We start from the raw sequence: 23,649 nt of genomic DNA, 5'->3' as shown, positions 1-23,649 counted from the left end.
CTAGACGACTGTCTCCTTGACAATATTTTTATTTCCACCAATCAGAAGCCAATGAACGGCAGCCATTGTGCTTAAACATCAAATAGAATTCACATACAAACTTACAGTTTTATAATAAAAATTAAAAACCAGTCAATGGCAGACATTTACTTAAATAAAGCCTCGTTAGAGTTTGCAGTGCCATTATATGCATTATACAAATTTGGCGAATAGACACGAATATAAAAATATCTTAACATAGTATTGTCACAAATCTGCCGATGCCAGTCATTTTGTCCGATGACAATTATTTTATTGTTTAGATGTGATGTGGAAATCAGCAAGTAAACTAAGTGAAATACAATACTTGTCATGTCATCAAAGGATAAGAATTTTAAAATATTTGTAAATGTTCCCTTTGGGGCCCCGCTCTAACCCCTGGGGATGGGGCAGGAATTCCAAGTTTACAATGTGATACCGTCATCCACCAAAGATAATTCTCACCATGTAAAAATAATTTCCAACTGAAAATTGTCAAAATGTACCCAAAAGTGTTGTTTCCCTATATAAACTATAGTAAACTTTACCCCCTCCCCAAGGGAGAACGGATAGCTCGGGGGTCCTGAAAGTCACAATTTAGATAAAGCCCCTAATGATCTTTCCATCCATGCAGAGAAAATGACTGCAATACCGCTGAGTCTGGAGAAGAAGATTTTTGAAATATTGGCAAATTGTCCCTTTTGGGCCCCGCCCTGGCCCCTAGGGTTGGGGTAGGAATCCCAATTTTACAATTTAAAACCATCTTCCTCCTCCAAGGATAATTCTCATCAAGTAAATATAATTTCCAACAGAAAATTGTCAAAATATACCCAAAAGTGTTGTTTCCTATAGAAACTATAGTAAACTTTACCCCCTCCTCATCTACCAAGGATGATTCTGACCAAGTTTGAAAAAAATCCATCCACTGGTTCTTGAGAAGAAGTTGATAACGTAAAAAGTTTACTCACGACGGACGACGACGGACGGAAAGTGATTGGAATAGGTCACTTGAGCAAAGCTCAGGTGACCTAACAATGCAAAATCGAACAATATCTCAATTTCGTCCAATCAGTAGCATTCCCCCCCATGATTAAACGGAAGTCGAATTAGAAGTTGCAGTGCCATTGTATAGAAACAGATCAATTAATATAAATCGGACAATATCTGAAATGTAAACGATTGGAAGCCAGTTTAAAGCAGCCATTATGTCAAAAAAGTAGGATTAAGGTTTTCAATCCTGAACGGTTGTCACATGAACACCGTTTTCACTAATTTTGATACATTCTATACAAAAATAGCACGTAATATGTCTCGGCAAATCAGAAGCGGCTATGTTTGATGACCTACCGGAATATGCCCTGTGAGGAAGGCTTTGGGTTCTGTCCCCTGGCCGAGACATACCAAAGTCTTTAAAAATGGTAGTTTATACTCCTGCTTAACGCTCAGCAAATTAGGAGGGGGACGACTGGTTCACCCGTTGTCAGTATAATGTGACCGGGTGGGGCGTCCTGCTGGGTGTCTTCGGCAGTATGTTTCAGTGTGGTAGCACTATAAAGCCGGCATCAGTTCCTCGCTATCACAAGGAGACAAACACGAACATATCGCAGCCTCCCAAAAAACACACACATACACTACACGCATGCATCTTGCACACAGGGGAGGCCGTCCTTAAATGACCTTAGCTGTTAATAGGACGTTAAACAAAATCAAACAAACAAACAAAAATTAAATGCGTTATATATGTACACTAGTCTACGAATGTCAAGCTTCAAAAGTATCCAGCGAAAATGTTTTCAAGATTAAGATTGAATATTTTTTATTTGATAACATTTTTATGAAATCAAAGTTGTTAAAAGTAAGTTAATGTGAATCGGTCTTGATCAAGATTGCCAATATGAGACTTTTTAAACATATATTCACGCAACTAAACATTTATATATTTGCTTTCTGCGTTAAAAATGTTTCTCCTAGGTATGCTTTAGTAAATCGAAATGACACGGTCAAGTTAAAAAGCTAGGAGTAAGATCAGTGTAAGGCATTATAACCGGACAGCTTATTAGGTCATATAAAAAGTTCACCTGCTGAATGCCTTCGGCATGGCATTTTAGTAAGGTAGCGCTGACTTCGGCATCATATCTGCACTTAGTGGCATTTAAAATAATAACAATAAAAAAAGATACAATAAACAAGCGAAAGTCTTTTCCTCATGCGACGGCACCGTTAATGGTTACGATGATCGAAAAAAACGAGTACAGTTTGATTCCGCCTATTTACTGGAGTTTTAATAGTACAAAAAGTATATATATTTATAGCATTTCTTAAAACAAATTTAATCATCGAAAAAATGTGTGTTTTCAATGTTTCCATAACATGCTGTGAAACCAAACCATTTATGACAATAAATTAAGTGATCCATTCATTTAAAAGACATGTAATTTAAAGCGGCAAAATAATTGGAATCAATGTGTTGATAACACATTACACTGTGTAAAACCAAAAATCGGTGAATGGTATCCAAGCTAAAGAGAAAACCGCCGAGACAAGGTTGTCCTTGCCCGTCTCCGGATTGGTCATTCATACATAACCCATTCCTATTTATTGAGAAGCGCAGACAAGCCACAACGCATAGTATGTCACGAACCATTTACAGTGAAAGACTTCTTATAAGATTGCATTGACCTTCAGTCATCAAGAGCATTTTTTATAATAATATAACATATCTCAAATCACTTTTTGAAACAATCAGTATTTTCAATTCTAACCTACCTAAAAGCTGTTGGTCTGTTAAAAAAGGCATAAATAAATAAAATCCAACTTTAACTTTTTTTCAAGTTCACGTTTATCTTTTACCTTTTCGTTTTATCTACTTTTATTGTCCCTAGTTACCTCTTTTGTTAATAACCAAATCAAATATTAATAATATTTTTTCACTGGGACACTGAATTTGAGCAAACAGTTTCCCAGACAGTCCAGGATGGTAGGAATATTCATTTCAAACAGAATTCAAAGACATCATAATGTAAATTACACAATGTCTCATCGAAGTTCGATATTGAGTTTTAAAGGCCCATCAAAACAGAAGAGCCAATAAAAGGTAGATAACTCACACAAAAGGAAATGGCATTAAAAAACCGAAAAGATAAAATGACATATGTCAACTTCAAAAGCAAATGGTTAGTAAAATATCTTTTTGAAAAACCCAACAGTTAAGATAAGAGTTGTTGCGATATTTACAGTTTTGGAGAGGGATTTGAGATTCGTTATATTACTACTAGAACAGATAGGGAGTCGTAATAGATGACTGACTTCGGTACATCATTAGATGTAATGTGTTCAAGTGAAAGGTAGATATCCACATATAATAGTGATGCGTCGATTGGTAGCCCGCATCAACGAAAAAGGAGGACGGAGTAAAATACGGGGAACATGGTCTAGAGGAATAAGAGGGTAGTACTATCAGTTCATAGTGAAAGTTACGTCAACGGCGACATAAATGTTAAAGAAACACGCTAAGTAATCTCTGTCTTTCGTTGATCAGCTGAACACATGTCTGAGAGGTCGTGAGAGTTATACCATACCAGAGATACATCGCGCCGTCAACAAATTTAGCATGCAACCTTCAAAATCACACCTCTTCAGATTCACTCATAACTGCTCATAACGCCAAGAATTGACGTCAAAAAGTTCCCATCTTACATCATTCTCTCCAACTAGTCTCTCGCATAGTGGATAATTGCAGTCAAATCAATCGAATATTTAACATCCCCATCTTATTTGATTAGACCTTCACACGTATATGGCCGTCTCTTGCGACTGTTACTGATGATTCCGTGCGCAGACAACATTCAAGTTGCTATAAAACATGACCAGTAACGCTGTTATATCTCCCACAGTTAAGTGCAGACATTGAACGGGGCGTAAACAATTACCGGTCATGTCTTATTTTCACAGACGTTAAGCATAATTAATTAGTATTGATTTTTCCCATTATTTACATTTGAGTATGAAAAAACCACATCTGCAAATTTTGTATGATTCCGTCATTAAGCATTTTGTTTTTATTCATCACATCCGTTCTTTTATTTAAGCAAAATGAAAACATTTACTGCGTTTGATTTTGTTGAAACACGTGAATGATAATTAAATGAACAGATTGAAATCAATTTTATGATTGTTTAAATCCCTGATATAGCCATATCGGCAGAAGCAACATGTCTATATATTAGTAAAGTTTATGACGGAGACCTACAAATGGACAGCAATAATTTGCGCTTAAATCTGTATAACTACTCTATCGGTACATACCTGCATCAGTAGTTACTTGCTGTATTGTTGTTTTACGGACATTTGACGAATGCATTAAGTTTAGCTTTTAACACCTCCATACCATGCATTGATTGCTTTTTCAACTTCTAAGCAGGAAAGGTAGAATGGCAACGTTGGGCTCCCATGGCAATTAAAGATCACCCATATATATGTCCCTTCTTACATTGTAACAGACTTTCTGTTTCCTAGCGCCTGGTTTGACAAAACCTCACACACCTCACCTTCGGTCTAGTGTTGATGTTCGCCACAGTAAAGGCAATGTGTTCTTTTATCAGGCTGGGACATACAGTTATATGATTGCACAAAGCACCAAACGTACCGTGCGCATATGATTGCACAAAGCACCAAACGTACCATGAGCGCAATTGGGCGATTTAACCATATATCTCCCCTTTGTGAGATATGGTTAGTTCGGAAGACCGATGTTACGGAATAAAATAAAATCCGGAAGCCTCTAATGAAATAAGGTACATCGTATTCGTATTTAATATCCGATAAGTATATTTTGCATTCTTTCTAATAATTCCAGGCATGCTAATTATTATTATAAATACAGTAAAAATGTCAATAATGGTTGTACTGTTAGTTAAAGTACAACCACACGAACGTAATGAATTGCATATACCGGCGTTGATTGCCGATTAGAGAGCAATGGTGATTTCAGTGTTTTCATAAACACCAACAGAACCTTACCAATTATGTCTGTTACCCTTTGTCTGGAAATTTCACATCTCTTTCACAGTTGACTTGGGTTTGGTTTGGTTTGGTTTAGTTTAGTATTGTTTAACGTCTTATCAACAGCTATGGTCATTTAAGGAAGGCCTCCCCTGTGTGCAAAAAGCATGCGTGTAGTATATGCGTGTGTGTTTTGGGACGCTGCGATATGTTCGTGTTTGTCTCCTTGTGATAGCGGGGAACTGATGCCGATTTTATAGTGCTACCTCACTGAAACATACTGCCGAAAGTGAGGAATAGTCAAGTGAGACATAAGGAAAATGAATATGTTTACAAAGAAGAGAAAAGATAAGATTCCAAATTTAGTTGCCTCTTACGATCAGGCAATGGTTTGTTTGTTTGATTTTGTTTAACGTCCTATGAACAGTTAAGGTCATTTAAGGATGGCCTCCACTGTGTGCAAGATGCATGCGTGTAGTGTATGTGTGTGTATTTTGGGAGGCTGCGATATGTTCGTGTTTGTCTCCTTGTGATAGCGCGAAACTGATGCGGACTTTATAGTGCTACCTCACTGAAACATACTGCCGAAGACACCTAGCAGGATGCCCCACCCGGTCACATTATACTGACAACGGGCAAACCAGTCGTCCCACTCCTAATTTGCTGCGCGTTAAGCAGGAGTATAAACTACCATTTTTAAAGACTTTGGTATTTCTTGGCCAGGGGACAAACCCAAAACCTTCCTCACAGGGGCGAACGCTCAACAAATGGCCAAAAGTGAGGCATTGTCAAGGGATACATTAGGAAGAAGAAAGTTATTTAGAAAGGAGAGAAGAGATAAGGTCCCACATTTAGTTATCGGATAATTAACATATAGCTACATTTCATCTGCCTTTACAGTACGTACAATTATATGACCGTATATCTTCACACTTATAGATTAAGATCGATTCAAAACAACTTTGGTACAAATTGGACGTGATATGTCTATTACTGTAAGATAAATTGATAACCATGTAAATCTTGCAGAATTATCGCATCATATTCAAATCATCCCGCTTCGGTACTTAAGTCTTTAAAATGGTAATTCATATTCAATGCTTAAAGTTCAGCGTTGAGGACATACGTATCTGGATATGTAATGGGTTAGAATACTGTACTGGGTACCTGCGGCGTGGTAAACCTAAATAACCGCCTCCAACACACCTATGCAAGCAAAATACAAGCATGATACACATGGTGACACGTCCATAAAAGACATCACCTGATATTAGAACGCTTAACCCAATAAAAAAAGACCAAATTATTTTATGTCAACTTAAATGAGGAAACATGACACATGGATCCGTCTCTGAACCTTCCCAGTATGAAAATGAATACAGAAAAGATAATGATCCAAAATGTTGCAACTATTCAGCATAAAATGTTGAGTTTCATACCTGTTATCACAAAAAAAGACTAAGTTGAAGAAATTATTTTTGGTATGGCTTATAAATTGGACAATTTAATGTAACAGGATGCAGCAATACCACAATAGTCTACTGTCCATGTATACAATGTTGAACATGAATTTGCTTTGGTTTACTTTAACTGCTAAGGTTATTTAAAGACATGCCGCCGCGTGTGTAATGCATGAGTAGCGGTGTGATTTGTTTATTTGCCTTCTTGCGATAGCACAGAGCTTATGCCGGCTTAAAATGTTATCCCACTGAAATACACTGTTCCTTACCGCATGCACTCAGCTCCGTATTGCACCTGATCACATTATACTGACAACGAATAACTAGGTCTTGCGATTTAATTTAATACAAAAACAAGAGCATAAACTATAGCATTAGACTAGATCCATTATATAGCTGCAGATACCTTCAGTATAATACAATTTTAGCGACATTGATCAAGCTTCATACACTTTACAGATAAATAGCGCGTGTGTACAATGATAGTCATATAATATACTATGTGAAGCATTACAACGAATGTAAACAAGATGCTCAGGGGCCTTAAGGGCTCACCTGGTATTTTATTTTCGATATATAATTTGATTCATTCGGTAAATCTCTCTATTTGCATGGAAGGAGAAACAGTTCAAGTGATTGTGAGTTCGAATTGTGGTTTTGTTGACACTTCCAAATCCTTTTTTTTATTTACCTGTTTCCTCTGTCGGCCCCTGGCCCCTTGAGAGTCAAATCCTCCGTTTATACAAAAAAATGAGTCCGCATTTTCCGATGATGCTCCAGACCGAATTTGATTAAAGTCCCACAATTTTTATTGAAGAAGAAAGATTCTTAAAAAGTTTTAAATATATTTCCCTTCTTGTGCACCGCCCGTCTGCCCCCAGGTGAACCACACACTTTGTTTATACAAAATTCTAGTCCCCTATCCAAAATGATGCTCAAATCCTGGGGGCATCACACTCTTAAACTTGAGTCACATTGCCCAAAATCACTCCGCCGTTAAGGACTAGTAGTGTTTAAAATAAACCTAAATGGACGATTGACGCTGCGCCACGGCACCGACTCACTCGGCTATCGGGCCAGGTTATATTGGTTTCTATATTTTTTTTATTCATTCCAATAACTTTTAACAATACTTATTCGTGCAATAACAACTTATCCTTTCACGCTAAAGACTCCTTGTCATTAATTCATATCATGTTAGGTTTTGAGAAGAACCCTTTTACGTTTAAGTGTTGCATGCATCTCCTCAGCAGACAGCTACAGTCTCATAACTACTACTTGCCTGGTAAGGTAGACAATCAACCAACCGGTAATATCGTATACATTTTCTGTCTGGAGTTTTGGAATGAGTTCAACTTTTGAATCATTCCATGCTTAGTGTAATCGTTCAAATCTAATCTGGAATTGGATTTCAATTGAGTGTCAACATAATATACAAAAATCAGACATCCGCGTGGGCGCTTTACGAGACCTTATCCGAAATACGTAAGTAACACTTGCTAAATCTCCAATCAAATAATTCCGAGTAATGCGCCGTTTTGGTCGATTTCTATCATGATCGAATGTCATTAGTTCAAGACTAACTATTCGTAGTCGTTACTGGAAATGTCATTCACAGTCAACACTTTGGCATCCCATTAATATATATAACAAAAATGGATACTCGCATTTAAGCATTCTTGTAGACAAGATTGCATTAATTATTGCAAAAATGTTACCTATTAATGCATATTTCAGAATTGTTTGAGCATGTAGCATTGCAAGTTTTAATCGGCATTTCCATACAATGATAAAGCAAGCGGATGGAATAGTGTGGTGGGTGCCTTCGGCATTGTATTTCAGTCAGGTGTATATATTTCTACTCTCGATGTATATCATGATAAATTTATATGTGTTTGCTTTGGTTTATCTTTAAAGTTAAGGTCATTTTAAGACAGGTCTCCGTGTGTGCAACGCATGATGAGGCGGTATGATTTGTGTTTTTGCCTTCTTCCTCAATAGAAAACCACAAGGGGCATCACACAAGTCGCCTTTTACAATAGGTAGTGGGAACCAGTAGGCGTAATTTTACCCCGAACCCGAAAGGGGATCACATGTTTTAGAACGCAGTTATGAGGGTAATATCCGGGAAATGTATTTATTAAAAGTAACAAACAGCAAAAAGATATGCTGTATTATGCAGTTCCTACATCACCTCAATGTGCAACATTTCTCATAGCATAAAGGATTGAAGCATGACTAAGAATATAAGCAATTTTCAAAAAACTGTCGAAAAAAATCGTCAGTGATTGTTACCTTGACGGATATTTTGAGAACAAAGTTAATTAATTGTATATGCTAAAAGAGTCCTATCCCAATATATATCGCAGGATATAGCCGTTAAAAACTCCCATCTGAAAGTTGTGCGGCAAGTATGGAAAGGTAAATCTAGAAACATTAGGAAATATATATGCCAACTCCAGTATTTTTGAGAACAGCTCAAAAGATTTAGGCTGATAGGTCTGGACAGTTCTTGTACGATACATTTCGACTAAAATAGTCAAATATATATATTCTTATTCATGTACATTTCTCGGTAGATTATGTGCCAAAACTTTGTCACGTTACATTACTATCCGGTTGGTTTTATGGTACTTTGTGTGTGGCTTTTAATATTATTTTCGTTATGTTCTCTCTGCGTTCAATGTTGGTAAAGTTTGGCATATCCTTCCATTCACTTGAGAAAAGTTGTCAAAGTAATTGTTTCCTAGATTTATAGAAACATACGACGCATTAACTTGCTAACATTGTTTTATGGGAATTTTCTTTTATCCCGGAATTCGATTGATAATGACTGTTGCGGGGGATGAATTAGTAATAGTAATGAACAAATGACATCAAACTAACGTATAGGTACATATGTAAATGAACAACGTCAACTTGAATATTCAATGTGGCCAAATATACACTTTATTTATTTTACAACATTATGAAACAAGTTATTTAAACTTATATTAATCACTCTGGTTCGCTCATATGTTAGCTCGCTGGGGTTATATTTTGGGAGGAAACCGAAGTAACCGGAGCAAAAACCACGTGGTCGTACAAGTGACCAAATACCTTTAAACGACCGATCGGGGAACGGAACCCCAGCCACCTTTGTGAAAGCAAGTGCGCTATCCACTGCACCACCCGACCACCTTATGTATGAATGTGGTTAAGGTGACTCATATTTTAACAGTAGCTTTCAGATAGATTCAAGTTTTATAACAAACAGTGATTTTTTCAAAAAGATATTTGGACATATAACGTTATAATAGACATTGTTTCGACTTGGCTGAAGGTTGACGCAATCTAAAATCAAGTGTTTCACTGTAAATTGTTCTTGACACACTGTTTATTGATGCTGGTCTTCACGTTTCAATAAAATACCATGAACATTACGAACATGAGACATACGCAAATCTTAACCAGAAAAATAACTTATATAAAAAAATGGATGTCAATCGAAACAAAAATAACAGAATTAATTATAAATTATACTTAACAGCCAATCAATACAAAAAAGGAGATTAAGGCCTATTAAAAGTAGAAACAAATGTTAAAGGTAATGCCATGAAAATGAAAAAACGGTTCAAGACGGATGTCATTCTAACAAGAAAATGTTGCTATGGTGAGTAATATGTTTTTGAAAAGACCAACATGTTTCAGATATAATAGAACTGACTGTTTCAAAAAGAATTTGTTTTCTCTTGTTGGCTGAAGGTCAATGTAATCTTATAACAAGTGTTTTACTGTAAATGGTTGTGTCATGCTATGCAACAAGCCTGGTTTTCACTTTTCAATTTTTACGAATGGGTAATGTATGAATGACCAATCCGGAGACGGGCAAGGAAAACATCGTCCCGGTGGTTATCGGTATAGATAGGATAACCGATTTAAGGTTGTAACAGAGTGTAATTTGTTGTCTTCGCATTGAGTCCAATGACGCATTGATCTTCACTGTTTGAACAATATCATAACATTCTTAACAGAACATCAACATGGCAAAGGGCCATTAAATCATGTTAAAAGAAAGACATCAAAAGAACGACAAATTGTCGACTCAAATACATGTATTGACAGTTGCTATGGTCATTTATATCTGTTAGAACAGACAAACAGTTATGCGGTAGTCTGAATAGGGAAACATGTTAGATATTTTAAAAAGGAACTTTGTGGCCTCTTCTGCTTTATAGGAATTATCTGATGTTGAATGATCGATGCAATCAAATAGCAAGTGTTTTACAGTACACAGTTCGTGACATGATATGCATTGAAGGTCGTTTTTGCGTTTTAATAAATAACATCGCGTAACGGATGAATCTCCCCTCTAAACACTGGCAAGGACAACTTCGTCATGGCGCCTTTTTCTAAAGCTATGATACATAATTTCAGGTGTAAACAGAGTGTAGTTTGTTGTTAACATACTAGTTAGAATTATGTTGCCACTTCGACCATTTAAATTTGCTATAAGCTGTGTCAACACGTAGTAGCCAATCAACCGCTATGGCGGCGCGATCTGCCATTCTGTTACCTGTTCACCAATCCATTACAAGATCCTTGCTACAGAGTAGCTCCAACCCGCTGTCCTGATATGTCTTAGACTCTTGTTTTATAGAGTCAAGCGTCTTGTTTACAGCAAATGATGCGACACCAGTGTGTAATATATGCGTATGTACTGGAGACAGAACGTTAGAGTATACACCACCCTGCGATAGCGCTGATCTGGTGCCAACTTCAGAGTGATGAACGTCAGACATATATGATTACAGCATCAAATTTAGCAATAAATGGTAATCTCACCGAAGTGCATTGCCAAGTCTTTTATTCCGATGTTTCTAGAACAATTCAATTCCGATATCTTTTCAAACCAGATCTAACCTGGTGGTTTTACTCAAAGTAAACGTACTCAGAATATATTTAACCTGATCTCTTTAAAAGAGCTCTGCTACATGTACATCTAAAACGATTCTAGTCCGATATCACATCATAAGACCGCACTAGACTTAATAGTCGACCCTGCAAGTAGGGCGTAAGAATTGTACCAGCTGCCCCAAATTGCATGATCGTAAGAGGCGACTAAATTTGGGACCTTATCTCTTCTCTCCTTTCTAAATAACTTTCTTCTTCCTAATGTCTCCCTTGACAATGCCTCACTTTTGGCCATTTGTTGAGCGTTCGCCCCTGTGAGGAAGGCTTTGGGTTCTGTCCCCTGGCCGAGACATACCAAAGTCTTTAAAAATGGTAGTTTCTACTCCTGCTTAACGCTCAGCAAATTAGGAGTGGGACGACTGGTTCGCCCGTTGTCAGTATAATGTGACCGGGTGGGGCGTCCTGCTGGGTGTCTTCGGCAGTATGTTTCAGTGAGGTAGCACTATAAAGTCGGCATCAGTTCCGCGCTATCACAAGGAGACAAACACGAACATATCGCAGCCTCCCAAAATACACACACATACACTACACGCATGCATCTTGCACACAGGGGAGGCCGTCCTTAAATGACCTTAGCTGTTAATAGGACGTTAAACAAAATCAAACAAACAAACAAAATAATAGTTGTAGGGACCTTTAATACCTGATTTTGAGCACCGTTCTTATAATTTTACAACACATCCGTCCCGATATCTCAAGAACACACTGTAGATAGATGTAAAGGTTCCCCGACGAATGACTGCTAGTAATAATTTTTATCTTGTGTTATTTATGGTATTTCTGAAAAGAAAGTATCCGATTTTACATATAATATATTTGAATAGACAGAATAACTAAAGCGCGTAAGTCAACATGATAACACATCATACTTTGTCAGCAGGCCGATCTATTTATTATTTCTTATCCTGGAAATATCTAAAGAGAATCATGACGTCACTTTAACGACGATCTTTTTATGACGTTGCAAAGCATTGTGCCGGCGCATGTGTGTTTTGGTTGACGGCTATTCGACAGTATCTTTTTCTTTTCTTTTTTTACGGCCCAACGAAAATTTTAAGTTGTTTAGGACCAATCAATACCCAAAAAGTCGTTCATCAAGCATCATGTTTAAAAGTTGCAAAAAGGAGCAGTAGCGAACGAATTGGTTGTAATTGTAAAATCAGATCTTTCTGTAAAAATCGCTTGAAATATATCATTGGCACAGACACTATATCAAACCTATGTTGTATGGTTGTTACATTGTAGAATCTTTCAAGTATCCGTTTAACTGGTTTGTCACAAGCATGACAATAAGGTTGATTTTCATTTCCTAAAAGGTACGAACGTATAATGTAGGTTTGCCCTGTACATCGTCACAAGAGGACAATTTCCTTATCGCAGCCTCCCAAAATACACACACATACACTACACGCATGCATCTTGCACACAGGGGAGGCCGTCCTTAAATGACCTTAGCTGTTAATAGGACGTTAAACAAAATCAAACAAACAAACAAACAAATTGTCCAGCCACCTCAACTTTTTTAACCCACCCCATTAGGTTGAACATGGGCGGTTTAAAATACCAAAGCAGTTTTAGGTCTTACAGTTGGAATTTAGATAGTATTTAAGTAGCCCTGTCTACTTTCTCACTTCCAGTTATTTTATATAAAAAAATATTTCGCGATCGAACGCGAAAAGATATGGGGTCACCTGTCCGACCATGGGCTATTTGGGTTTTCTCTGGGTACTCTGTTTCCCTCCCACATCATGAATCCCCCTTTTCTTCCCTCTTAAAATCAAAGTAGCTTATTAATTTCCTCGCATCATTTATGTATCCAATTCGTTTTCATTAAATCTTCCATAGGTTTACTTATGGGAGGGTTAAAATCATATTAGGCAGTTTATTATCTATCCTCTGGCTGTCGGTGAAGTTCTGCTTAGTCAGGCCTATCTGCTCTCTCATTTCCAGTTATTCAGACGTGACGTTGCATTTGATACAATTTGATAGGTCATGTCCTGTATAAGTAGCCAACAAATATGGCAGCAATGTGTTATCAGTACATTTGTGTTTAACATGAAAATAGATGTTAAACCAACGCTTAGTGTCTCTGCAAGTACAAACGTGAAGTACCCGTGGGGGGAGTTTATATCTAGCACAATTCTTGTCCGATATATTTGGAAATGTTTTTAAATAGTTAGAACAAATTAGGGGGGTATCGATTTGAATTCCATCTATTGAGAGCAGTTTTAACATCGATAGTTAATTGCTCAACGATCCAGCAACTTTAAAGTCTTATCTTACCAAACAAAAATAGTACGCAACATTTACACAGTTTACTTCATCAAATAATACAGAATGATACATCGAAATGGTCAGATATTATCATTACAAGTATTTCGGAATTTCAAGTATGATGGTATTAAGCCTATGTAAATACTTATTATTATCCCAAATACATGTATGTCTAATATTTGGACATTTGATCAATACATAAGGTAGAGTCATTTGTTTGTTTCATTAAGCACATCTTTAAGAATATCCTTTATGTTTTAGATATTTAAAGATCGCATCTAGCTCATTGCCTGTAAGTTGTATTACACATAGTTGCATCCTTTCACGATTATTTTGATTTTTTTTCACAATTTCAAACGTGTGCCTAATTTTTATTTGACATTTTTAGGGACCAAGACAATGTGGAAACCTGCAGGTAGGGCGTAAGAATTGTACCTGCTGCCCCCAATTGCATGATCGTAAGAGGCGACTAAATTTGGGACCTTATCTCTTCTCTCCTTTCTAAATAACTTTCTTCTTCCTAATGTCTCCCTTGACAATGCCTCACTTTTGGCCATTTGTTGAGCGTTCGCCCCTGTGAGGAAGGCTTTGGGTTCTGTCCCCTGGCCGAGACATACCAAAGTCTTTAAAAATGGTAGTTTCTACTCCTGCTTAACGCTCAGCAAATTAGGAGTGGGACGACTGGTTCGCCCGTTGTCAGTATAATGTGACCGGGTGGGGCGTCCTGCTGGGTGTCTTCGGCAGTATGTTTCAGTGAGGTAGCACTATAAAGTCGGCATCAGTTCCGCGCTATCACAAGGAGACAAACACGAACATATCGCAGCCTCCCAAAATACACACACATACACTACACGCATGCATCTTGCACACAGGGGAGGCCGTCCTTAAATGACCTTAGCTGTTAATAGGACGTTAAACAAAATCAAACAAACAAACAAACAATGTGGAAATAAATAGGTTGCAACAAGTAATTATACCAGAAGGTGACACAAGGGTTGGTAATGATTATCAGGACATTGGGTAAGGAAGGGATGCCCCGGACTGTCTTTGTATGGTTTGCTTAAGGACATATAACAATAACGCTTTTTGTGCAACAAATCAAAAACTCAACATGGCCTTTTTTGTAAACCTCCGCGGGGTGAGGATCATGTGATAACACTGATACTTAGCTTTATTTCGGTTTGCCTATAGCTCCCCTTCACTTGGGTTTTCACACCTCTGGTCCTACCCGACGTAATACGTAAGCGCCCCGGGCGGGGGAAATCTACGGTCCAGGTACATGTACAAAGTGGCTATGTTTACCTGTATACGAGACTGTGTTGTAATTTCACATGTGTCGACTAAGGTCGTTTAAAAAATACCGAAAACACAGTTTCTAATTTTAAGAAATTATAGACATAAAGATAAGCTTATAGATGTAGGTAGAATATAGAAACATATGAAAAATCAAGTTTATTTGTTTACACACGAAACCGTATATATTGTTAAGGCATTTCTCAATTTACACCAACCACGATTGTTATCGCACATCGTTCGTCCATCGTGCACACATCGTTCACACACCGTGCACACATCGTGCGCACACCGCACATCGTGTAACGTTGTGCGATCCCACAACTGTATGTAGGGAAGTGTCGAGTATAACACTTTATATCTAGGACATTTCGTCATGAACAACGGGACTCTGGAGTCAATTGATGCTCTGATTTTCTTTCCCAAAGGACAAGTCACCGGCGTACATGTATCAGTAAGCCACAGATTAGAGACTTGTTTCTTGATAATGTAATTTGAGCAGTAAAGAATTATTGCGGGAAACCAAACCGGAGACGACTTTCCGGAATGAGGCTTTCCTAATCCTACCATGTTTGTTATAATAGAAAACCAGTGTGAACAGGACATCTAACAATTGGAACGATATAAATCAATCAACTCAAATCATCAAAAGAGACAAAATGGCCACAAGATTATAACAGGATTATCCAACAGGCTTTGGAAGAGATCTTCCGATATGAATGCTGTCACGGCGACAGATTTTCTACGGTCACTGAGTGATGTTTGCGGCTTTTTCCTGTTATTAGGTGGAATCTCTGTGTTCTTATATCACTTGATAATGGGTACACTCGGTGACTATTTAATAGTATATCGATGTGTAGTTTGACACATGGGTATGCCTCCTCACTCGGTCGTATTAACCACGAAATAGAAAGGATAGAAGGGATCAATATGTGTACCTTTGGCGCCCCAAATACGGCACGTAAGCTCTCGGATTGATTTTGCAGTTCAGTCATTAATAGTCGTCGCATTACCAGATGGTGCAAGAGAATGATTTGAGACATTTGTGCTGTTCCAATAATACAAATTATTTTTCGTCACACAATTTCACTTATGTTTGATTGATACACGTGTTTGTATCAATAGTATGCATGTATTTTCTTCAAACAATGTAGGTAAAGTATACCAGTTTTGTATTTTATTGTCTATAACGCGGTTTCAATTTTGAAAATGGCAAGTGTTCTGTGTGGATTATATTTTATTTAATGCCTTTTCATGAGGTATTATTCCTAAATTCATTGCGAAAAAAAACCGTTCTGTGTATGTCTTTTCAAAACAAGTAATATCTTAAGATAATTGTTGGAATTCAACGTCACTTAACATCGACGAAACACAACGAAAAGTCTCATGGATACAGAGGCATACCTGGAAATGACAGCAATGATTTGTTTGTTTGTTTGTGTGATTTTGTTTAACGTCCTATTAACAGCTAAGGTCATTTAAGGACGGCCTCCCCTGTGTGCAAGATGCATGCGTGTAGTGTATGTGTGTGTATTTTGGGAGGCTGCGATATGTTCGTGTTTGTCTCCTTGTGATAGCGCGGAACTGATGCCGACTTTATAGTGCTACCTCACTGAAACATACTGCCGAAGACACCCAGCAGGACGCCCCACCCGGTCACATTATACTGACAACGGGTGAACCAGTCGTCCCACTCCTAATTTGCTGAGCGTTAAGCAGGAGTAGAAACTACCATTTTTAAAGACTTTGGTATGTCTCGGCCAGGGGACAGAACCCAAAGCCTTCCTCACATGGGCGAACGCTCAACAAATGGCCAAAAGTGAGGCATTGTCAAGGGAGACATTAAGATGAAAGAAAAATTAAAGGAGGATTAGTTAGTTATATAACGGCGGAGTAATAGTTATATCAGGCCTTACAACAATAATAACGGTCATTTGTGTAACTTAATTCATATGAGAGAGGTGCATTAAATTGCAAATGAAACTTTAATACAAGCATTTGTCCTGATTAAAAACCTTTGACATGTTAAAGATAACGTACAGAACAGTTGACATACGCCATAAAATATGTACATAATCACTCTAAACCACTTTATAGAGAAAACATCTGTTAACCATTAATAAAATAAATCACAAAAATATTAAGCGGGGAGATATATGTAAAGTCAAGCAATTAGTGATGATGTTTGGTTTGTTTTTTACATTTTTTAACGGACAATTGACAATGTAAGTAGTTTAGGGCTAGACAACACTGTAAAAAAGTCATTCACAAAATATCAAACTGAAACTGAAAAGATTGAAATATATAAAGAAGAAATGAAGGATTTCGAAATACATCAATAGCAAACGATCAAATAAGTGTAAATAGTCATTTCTTAATACACGGAACATTATATAACCTGTCGCGTATTTGTTTGAAATCAGCGCATTTAATCATCAGGTATTTGACTGTAAATTGTTGATCACATGCATAAGTCTGGCCTCCCTTGCGTAGAATGTAACCGCATGTAATGTAGGTAACACATGAAGCAACATTAGGTTTATTCAGATCTTTTATTTTGCCAATTCGTTTTAATAAAACTTTTTATAAAATTGAACCAAATAAAGTGCAAATGCTTGTTCGAACATATAAGTTTAGCCCTTCTCGGCTAACGTAATGAGAGTTGCAGCCTTTCCTTCTGATGGCAGATGAAAGAACGTTTCACAAGGTGGTCGCTATCATTTACAATAAAACTGTTCCTATATGCCAGGAAATGTCAGCACACTCAGTAGGGATTCCAAGTCAAATCAATTTGTTCTGAAAATTAACCAATCACCCGTATGTTCGTCTTGATGCTTATCACAATTTATGGTACATTTGAACGACCTAAATGACATTTCTGGTGATGACTACATCTAGTGTATGACCGTTAATATAAGTCGCTCCTTTCACGGACTGCCCCTTACTGTTAACAGCAAGTAGCTCAGAAAACTGAAGTGCATCGATATTGGAAGGAAACGTCAGTGTTATTTTGGTGTCCCTGCAATAATGACCTTCTGTGGCATAATGACGTGTTAATCTAGGTAAGTAGGTCATCCGATAAAGAACACTGTGTTTCCGGAAACAATTATAATTGAACAGAGAAAGCCGGTATCTGAACATTCAACGGAACACTTCAGTTCTCGAAATCGGTAATGACATTTTAGTTGGCGGAAACCCTTTTCTTCAGTTTTTTAAAATTTTATTTGTAATAATGCACAACAACGTCGCCACAACGCCCATCCGTTTATACAGCAAGAAATATGTCGTAACTTGTGAGTCGAAGTTCACCTTTGACCTGGCGTAATCACAGTGCCGAACCACGACTCATTCATGGCTAAAACACCAATGAATGACATGTGGCTAAGTTGCCGATAGTTTATTTCTTTTCACCGACCAACAGTTCAGGGATAGAACATTTGAAAGAAAAATGCGATAGACATGATGGCATTAGCCTAAATGATTGGTTTGGAATGTTTTTTGTAGTTTTGTTCAAAGTCCTATTAGCAGCTAAGACCATTAAAGGACTAGCCTCCATGTGTGTTGTGTAAGCGTGCTCGAGTGTTGGTGTAATTGACTCCTTGTAATAGCGCATAACTGATGCCGACTTTATAGTGTTATTTCACTGAAAAACCAAGCCGAAGGAACCGAGCAAACCATTCCACCCGGTCGCATTATATTGACAACGAGAAAACTAGTTGTTGCCATTACCCTAAATGCTGAACGGTAATCAGGGGATTTGCATCTACCATTTATTAAGACACTAGTATGTTCCAGCCTGGGGATAGACCCAATTGCCTTCCTCACATAGGCTTACGTTTAACACTAAGGGAAAAACTGGGGTATTGCCAGGACATAGACCGCTTCCAATATAAAGCTGAACGGAAAACGAAAAGCAGCAAGTACCACTTTTAAAGCTGCAAACACTTCAGAGTGTTACGTTCATCTTTCAAGAAACAAAGGGGTAGAATCTGCTGATAGATTTGTTCGTCCCAAATGTTTGCTGTCACCTTGATTACCACAGTTATTCATATTTAAGTACACACTTTACTAATGCATTAATTCAAAATTGATCATATTCCTTTAAATTTTAAATTATTTAATGTATCAGCCCCTCTGTTTGTACAGTGATTTAGACAATTTAAAAAGCCAACGTTTTGGTCCCTAGTATCACCGATGTGTCCAATAATGATGAAACAAGTGTAATTCATTTTTGGCTTAGTGTTTCTATTACCGAATGTTATAGGTGCTTTCACATTTGTGTGTAACGTTCACTGTCGTATGTAAATGGGGAAAATGGTGTGTTAAGCTGTTTAATAAATATAATTTAACGTTTTTGGCCTATAATCTTTTCTCTTATCCGTTACTGCATAATAATGCCAGACATGACTTAAGGCAGCTTCTCATCCTGGGATATCCATCGAGTTGTTTATTCCATTTGAACCTTTTCCCCCTCCTCAAGCAAGAAAAAGTAAACTTTTCTTGCGTTGTACTTTGTTTATTAAACGTTGACACAGAGCTATCTTGTTATATATTTGATATCCCATAATTTTTCGATGATAGCCAAATCTTTATAAATGCGTTCCGAATGCAAGCTGACACGGATCAATAATAACCGACTTTTAGCGGGCAAAACGGATCCGTAAAACTCGTTTACCATTTTGACCATTTTATTACACCAATATTTAATATGCATAAAACAACAACTAATAGTACGAAATGGTCTTGCCTATAAAAGGGGAGAAAAAAGTATTAAATGGTGAAATATCACAGCTTAATATAACCGCTGACAGAAATACTCTGCTGGTAATCCTCGAAGACTGACCAACCAAAAAACATGTTCCTCAAAATGTCAAATAACATCATGCTTGGTTCCCGGACATGTTGAAATACTAGGTAATGAAAAGGCAGATCGCGCCGCCAAAGAGGCTTTATTTCTTCATATGTACCATTTGTTAATTTCTAAATTTTCATTTTACAGATTTTATACCGTTTATAACAAATTGTGTAAGATCAAAGTGGCATAATAGTTGGAATCAATGCGTAGACAACAAATTATACTCTGTAAAACCCAACATGGATTGGCCATTCATACATTAGCTCTTCTTATGTATTAAAACGCGAGGATCAACCGAGGACCAACCTCAATGTGTAGCCTGTCACCATTTACGGTAAAGCACTTGTTATTAGATTGCCTTGACCTTTAATAAACAGGAGATTTTTTTTATAATAATATAACAAATCTCAAATCATTCTTCGAAACAGTAAATATCAAAACAATTATAACCTTCTGGAAATTGTTTGTCTGTTCAAAAGGATATAAATTACCAAAGTCACTTTTGCTTTTCAAGTTCACAGTTTGTCTTTTTATCTTTTAGTTTGTTTGATGTAATTTCATTTAATGTGTTTTTATTGTTCCTAAAAACCTCTCCTGTATTGATGGGACGCTTAGAACTCAATAAATAAATAAAAGACCAATCGAAACTGCCGGTGTAACACAAATTCTGATTTCTTTTAGAAATATGTATGTAAACTGTTCCTCTAATTAAAGTCAAACGGTTTAAAGGTGACCGTTTTTTTCTTGTTTTCTTCCTTGAATGCGCAACTACTGAAGCTTTCTTATAGACTTGCACTCATATTATTCGAACTGGAAACGATTTAATAGTCATATATTTCAATCATTTAAACGTTAATCAGGATTGTACGAATTGTATTTCTTATTTTTTGTAAATAAACAAAATGATTACAAAACTGACCTTCTATGTAACTAATGTTTCAACTTCGATTGTAACTCAATTTATTGAAGATTTCATAGAACACAAGCAATTATTCATTTGACAACCCAGTATCTTAAAGCATGGTTTTTATTGACAAGACTATAGTTCGTTACCCACATACATGTACGACATGTAAGCATTACCTAATGCAGGCAATTAACCATTTAAATATTCATTTGACAACCCAGTATCTTAAAGCGTGGTTTTTATTGACAATACTATAGTTCGTTACCCACATACGACATGTAAGCATTACCTAATGATCTAGCATATATGGTGCAACGTTTTTGCGCTGTGCTGTACCTTCCGCCCAGACAGTGACTGCATATTGCCTAGGCAACATGGTATTAATGCATCCATCAAGCTCTGTTAAACAAATGTCTTCCCAAATTATGGTTTGTCCAAAAATAATGTAAGGGGGAGTTGAGGCTTGTGACTTTGTCAGCAGGTATGATATTGGCCATGTACTCGACTTGTCTAGCTGGCTGAATTTCTCTTCCGTTCTGGCCGCGATATCTATGCAAAAGGACACAATCTACTCTCCATCGACGGATACAGACAATCACCGGTTGCGCGAATTTCGCCATTTTAGGAATCATTAATTATAATAATGGGAAGGTGAGACCAAGCTATAGACACTCAGAGGACTTTACAAAGGTATAAATAGAGACGCACGCCTTGTATGATGTATGACGTTATATCCAGGAATGTATGTTGCAACAATATATTTCGTTGACCAGTCATTGATCAAGGTGGGCAATAGGAAGTTCGGTACTTTGTTTTAGTTTGATTTGTTTTGGTTAATCTTCAAACTTAAGGTTACAGTTATTTAAGAACGTGTTTACATGCAGTATATATGTGTGTGTACGCGCTTTAGGCGGTATACTAGTTTGGTTCTTATAGTAGTGCATTCCCTTTACTGATACATCACTTTAATGAATTACCGTTAAAACATGACGATTTCGCAGAGATTTTGCATGCTTTAGAAATTGACATCGAATATCGACTCAATTCCTAATTTGAATCAATTTTACGGGGGCAAAAAAACCCAACTGAATTCCCAAAGTGTAACCGGAAAACGATAGATCACTCAGAAATGACCGTTCCGTTTCAAAATTTATAATATCAATCTACTTTATCCGAACGTTTGACACAATGGTGATTGTGCTGCAAATGGCGTGAAAAAAATGAAAATACTGTCACAGGAAAAAGATACATCCGCTCGCAAACCAAACGTGAAACATTTTCTTTAATAAATGTGAAATACAGACAGGGAATTTAATCTTTGTGAGTCTCTTGTTACCGCCGATAGCGAATTGGAGTTTGTTTACAAATGCATTACGACCGGTACCAGGACTGTTATGTTAATTCCTGCTCTCAGTCAGGAGCGGTGTAAAAGCAAAAATCATCTTAATTCAAATTCAGTTCAGGCAGAACCAAGGTTTAAAATCTTGTCAGACAACAGAAATAAAACAACGTCACTATTGACTGAAATGAAAAAGGACGAATATATTTTGATAACTCTGTTACAATACACACTCAAATAATCGCACAATGACATACATGCAAAAACACAGGTCTGAGGCGCAATAATAATCTTTTAACTTCAATAAAATTTATAATTGTTAATGTAAATGTTATTGTTTTTTCAATTATGGAACTTGAACACTGACATCTTTGTTAAGATAGTTACAATTTTCCCCAATTTTCATTTCTCCCCCAACAACCTGTTTACAGTTAATACTGTGTGCCCCTGAGATTCCGAGCCAATGAACCAAACTGCAGATGAAATAAGAGCAAAGCGATCCACGACAATCATCCTGCGATTAATGAAAAAAAGTTATGTTTCGTTTTATTTAGTTTAGCGTCATGAAAAAGGCTACTGAGTTATCTTATAGCTAAAACATCTCTTTCGCTTATAACATCTGGTATCGCATATCAGATTAAATCGATTATTAAAATAAAAACAACATGTTACCTAAAGTACTTCTATCTTTCATACTTTGCAAAGGGAACCGAGGCATGAATGTGATTTTACTTCGAACTCGTAGACCATGCCATAGATGATGCTTCAGATTATCTATTTAATATACCTCTAGTGAAAATCCTGTAATCGTAGTGATAGAGACAATGTTTTCATTGCACACTGTCACATTCGCTTTAACATTGAGTCAATGAACGTGTGCTTCCCAACGCCCTAGCAAGTTGCAACAAATAATGTGTGTGACAGTTCAAAATAATGACTGCGCAAAGAAGATGCTCGTACAGTTTGTTTTTTAGAACGAAGTAATACGGTCACGTAAAAGCTAAGGTCATATGAAAGGTGTTAAGGGAGACAACACCGAAAATGAAGAGAAGGGAAGTGAAAACACCCGAAAGAAAAGATTCAAAGTGTTACAATGGGCAACACATCAGTTTCCGTATCTTCAGTGTCTTTTTTAACAGAAGACATAAGACAAGAGGCCCAATGGGCCTGCATCGCTCACCTGGTATTAATCTCACACTTGTTATCTTCAAAGAAAGTGGACTAAAATACAGCTACAGGCAAAATATCAGTGTTTCATTCATAAGAACCTATTAAAAGATTTAAACATATGACACCTGTGACCTTGAATGTCGAACAAGGACATTATAACATTAGGTTGAAAAGAGTATAATTTATAGTCTTCCAACCCAGCATGCTTCTGGAAAAAAATCCTTGGCCTTTTGCTTATTAAGAAGTCATTCAATGGTTTTAAACATATTTGACCCATGTGACCTTAAAATATATATGTCAAGGTCATTCATTTGAACTTGGTAGTCCTTCATCCCAGCATGTTACTGGCATTATCCAAGGCCTCTTGGTTATTCAGAAG

At 37.1% G+C, this 23,649-nt stretch overlaps 1 protein-coding gene across 2 annotated transcripts in view; it reads right to left on the bottom strand.

Moving 5' to 3' along the window:
• Positions 1-23,649, bottom strand: part of LOC110451741 (octopamine receptor 1-like) — a 61,743-nt gene that overhangs the window by 11,058 nt on the left and 27,036 nt on the right. The window contains exon 1 of one of the 2 annotated variants that reach the window (XM_021499909.1): positions 4,324-4,395. The exons of the other annotated variant lie outside the window; for it this stretch is intronic. The gene's annotated coding sequence lies outside the window, so the exon portion shown is untranslated. Of the gene's footprint in view, positions 1-4,323; positions 4,396-23,649 lie in introns of those variants that run through there. 2 annotated transcript variants of the gene reach the window in all.

Source organism: Mizuhopecten yessoensis, unplaced genomic scaffold (assembly GCF_002113885.1).
Source record: "Mizuhopecten yessoensis strain PY_sf001 unplaced genomic scaffold, ASM211388v2 scaffold6169, whole genome shotgun sequence".
NCBI lineage: Eukaryota > Metazoa > Mollusca > Bivalvia > Pectinida > Pectinidae > Mizuhopecten > Mizuhopecten yessoensis.
This window is presented reverse-complemented; position numbering and strand designations above follow the sequence as displayed.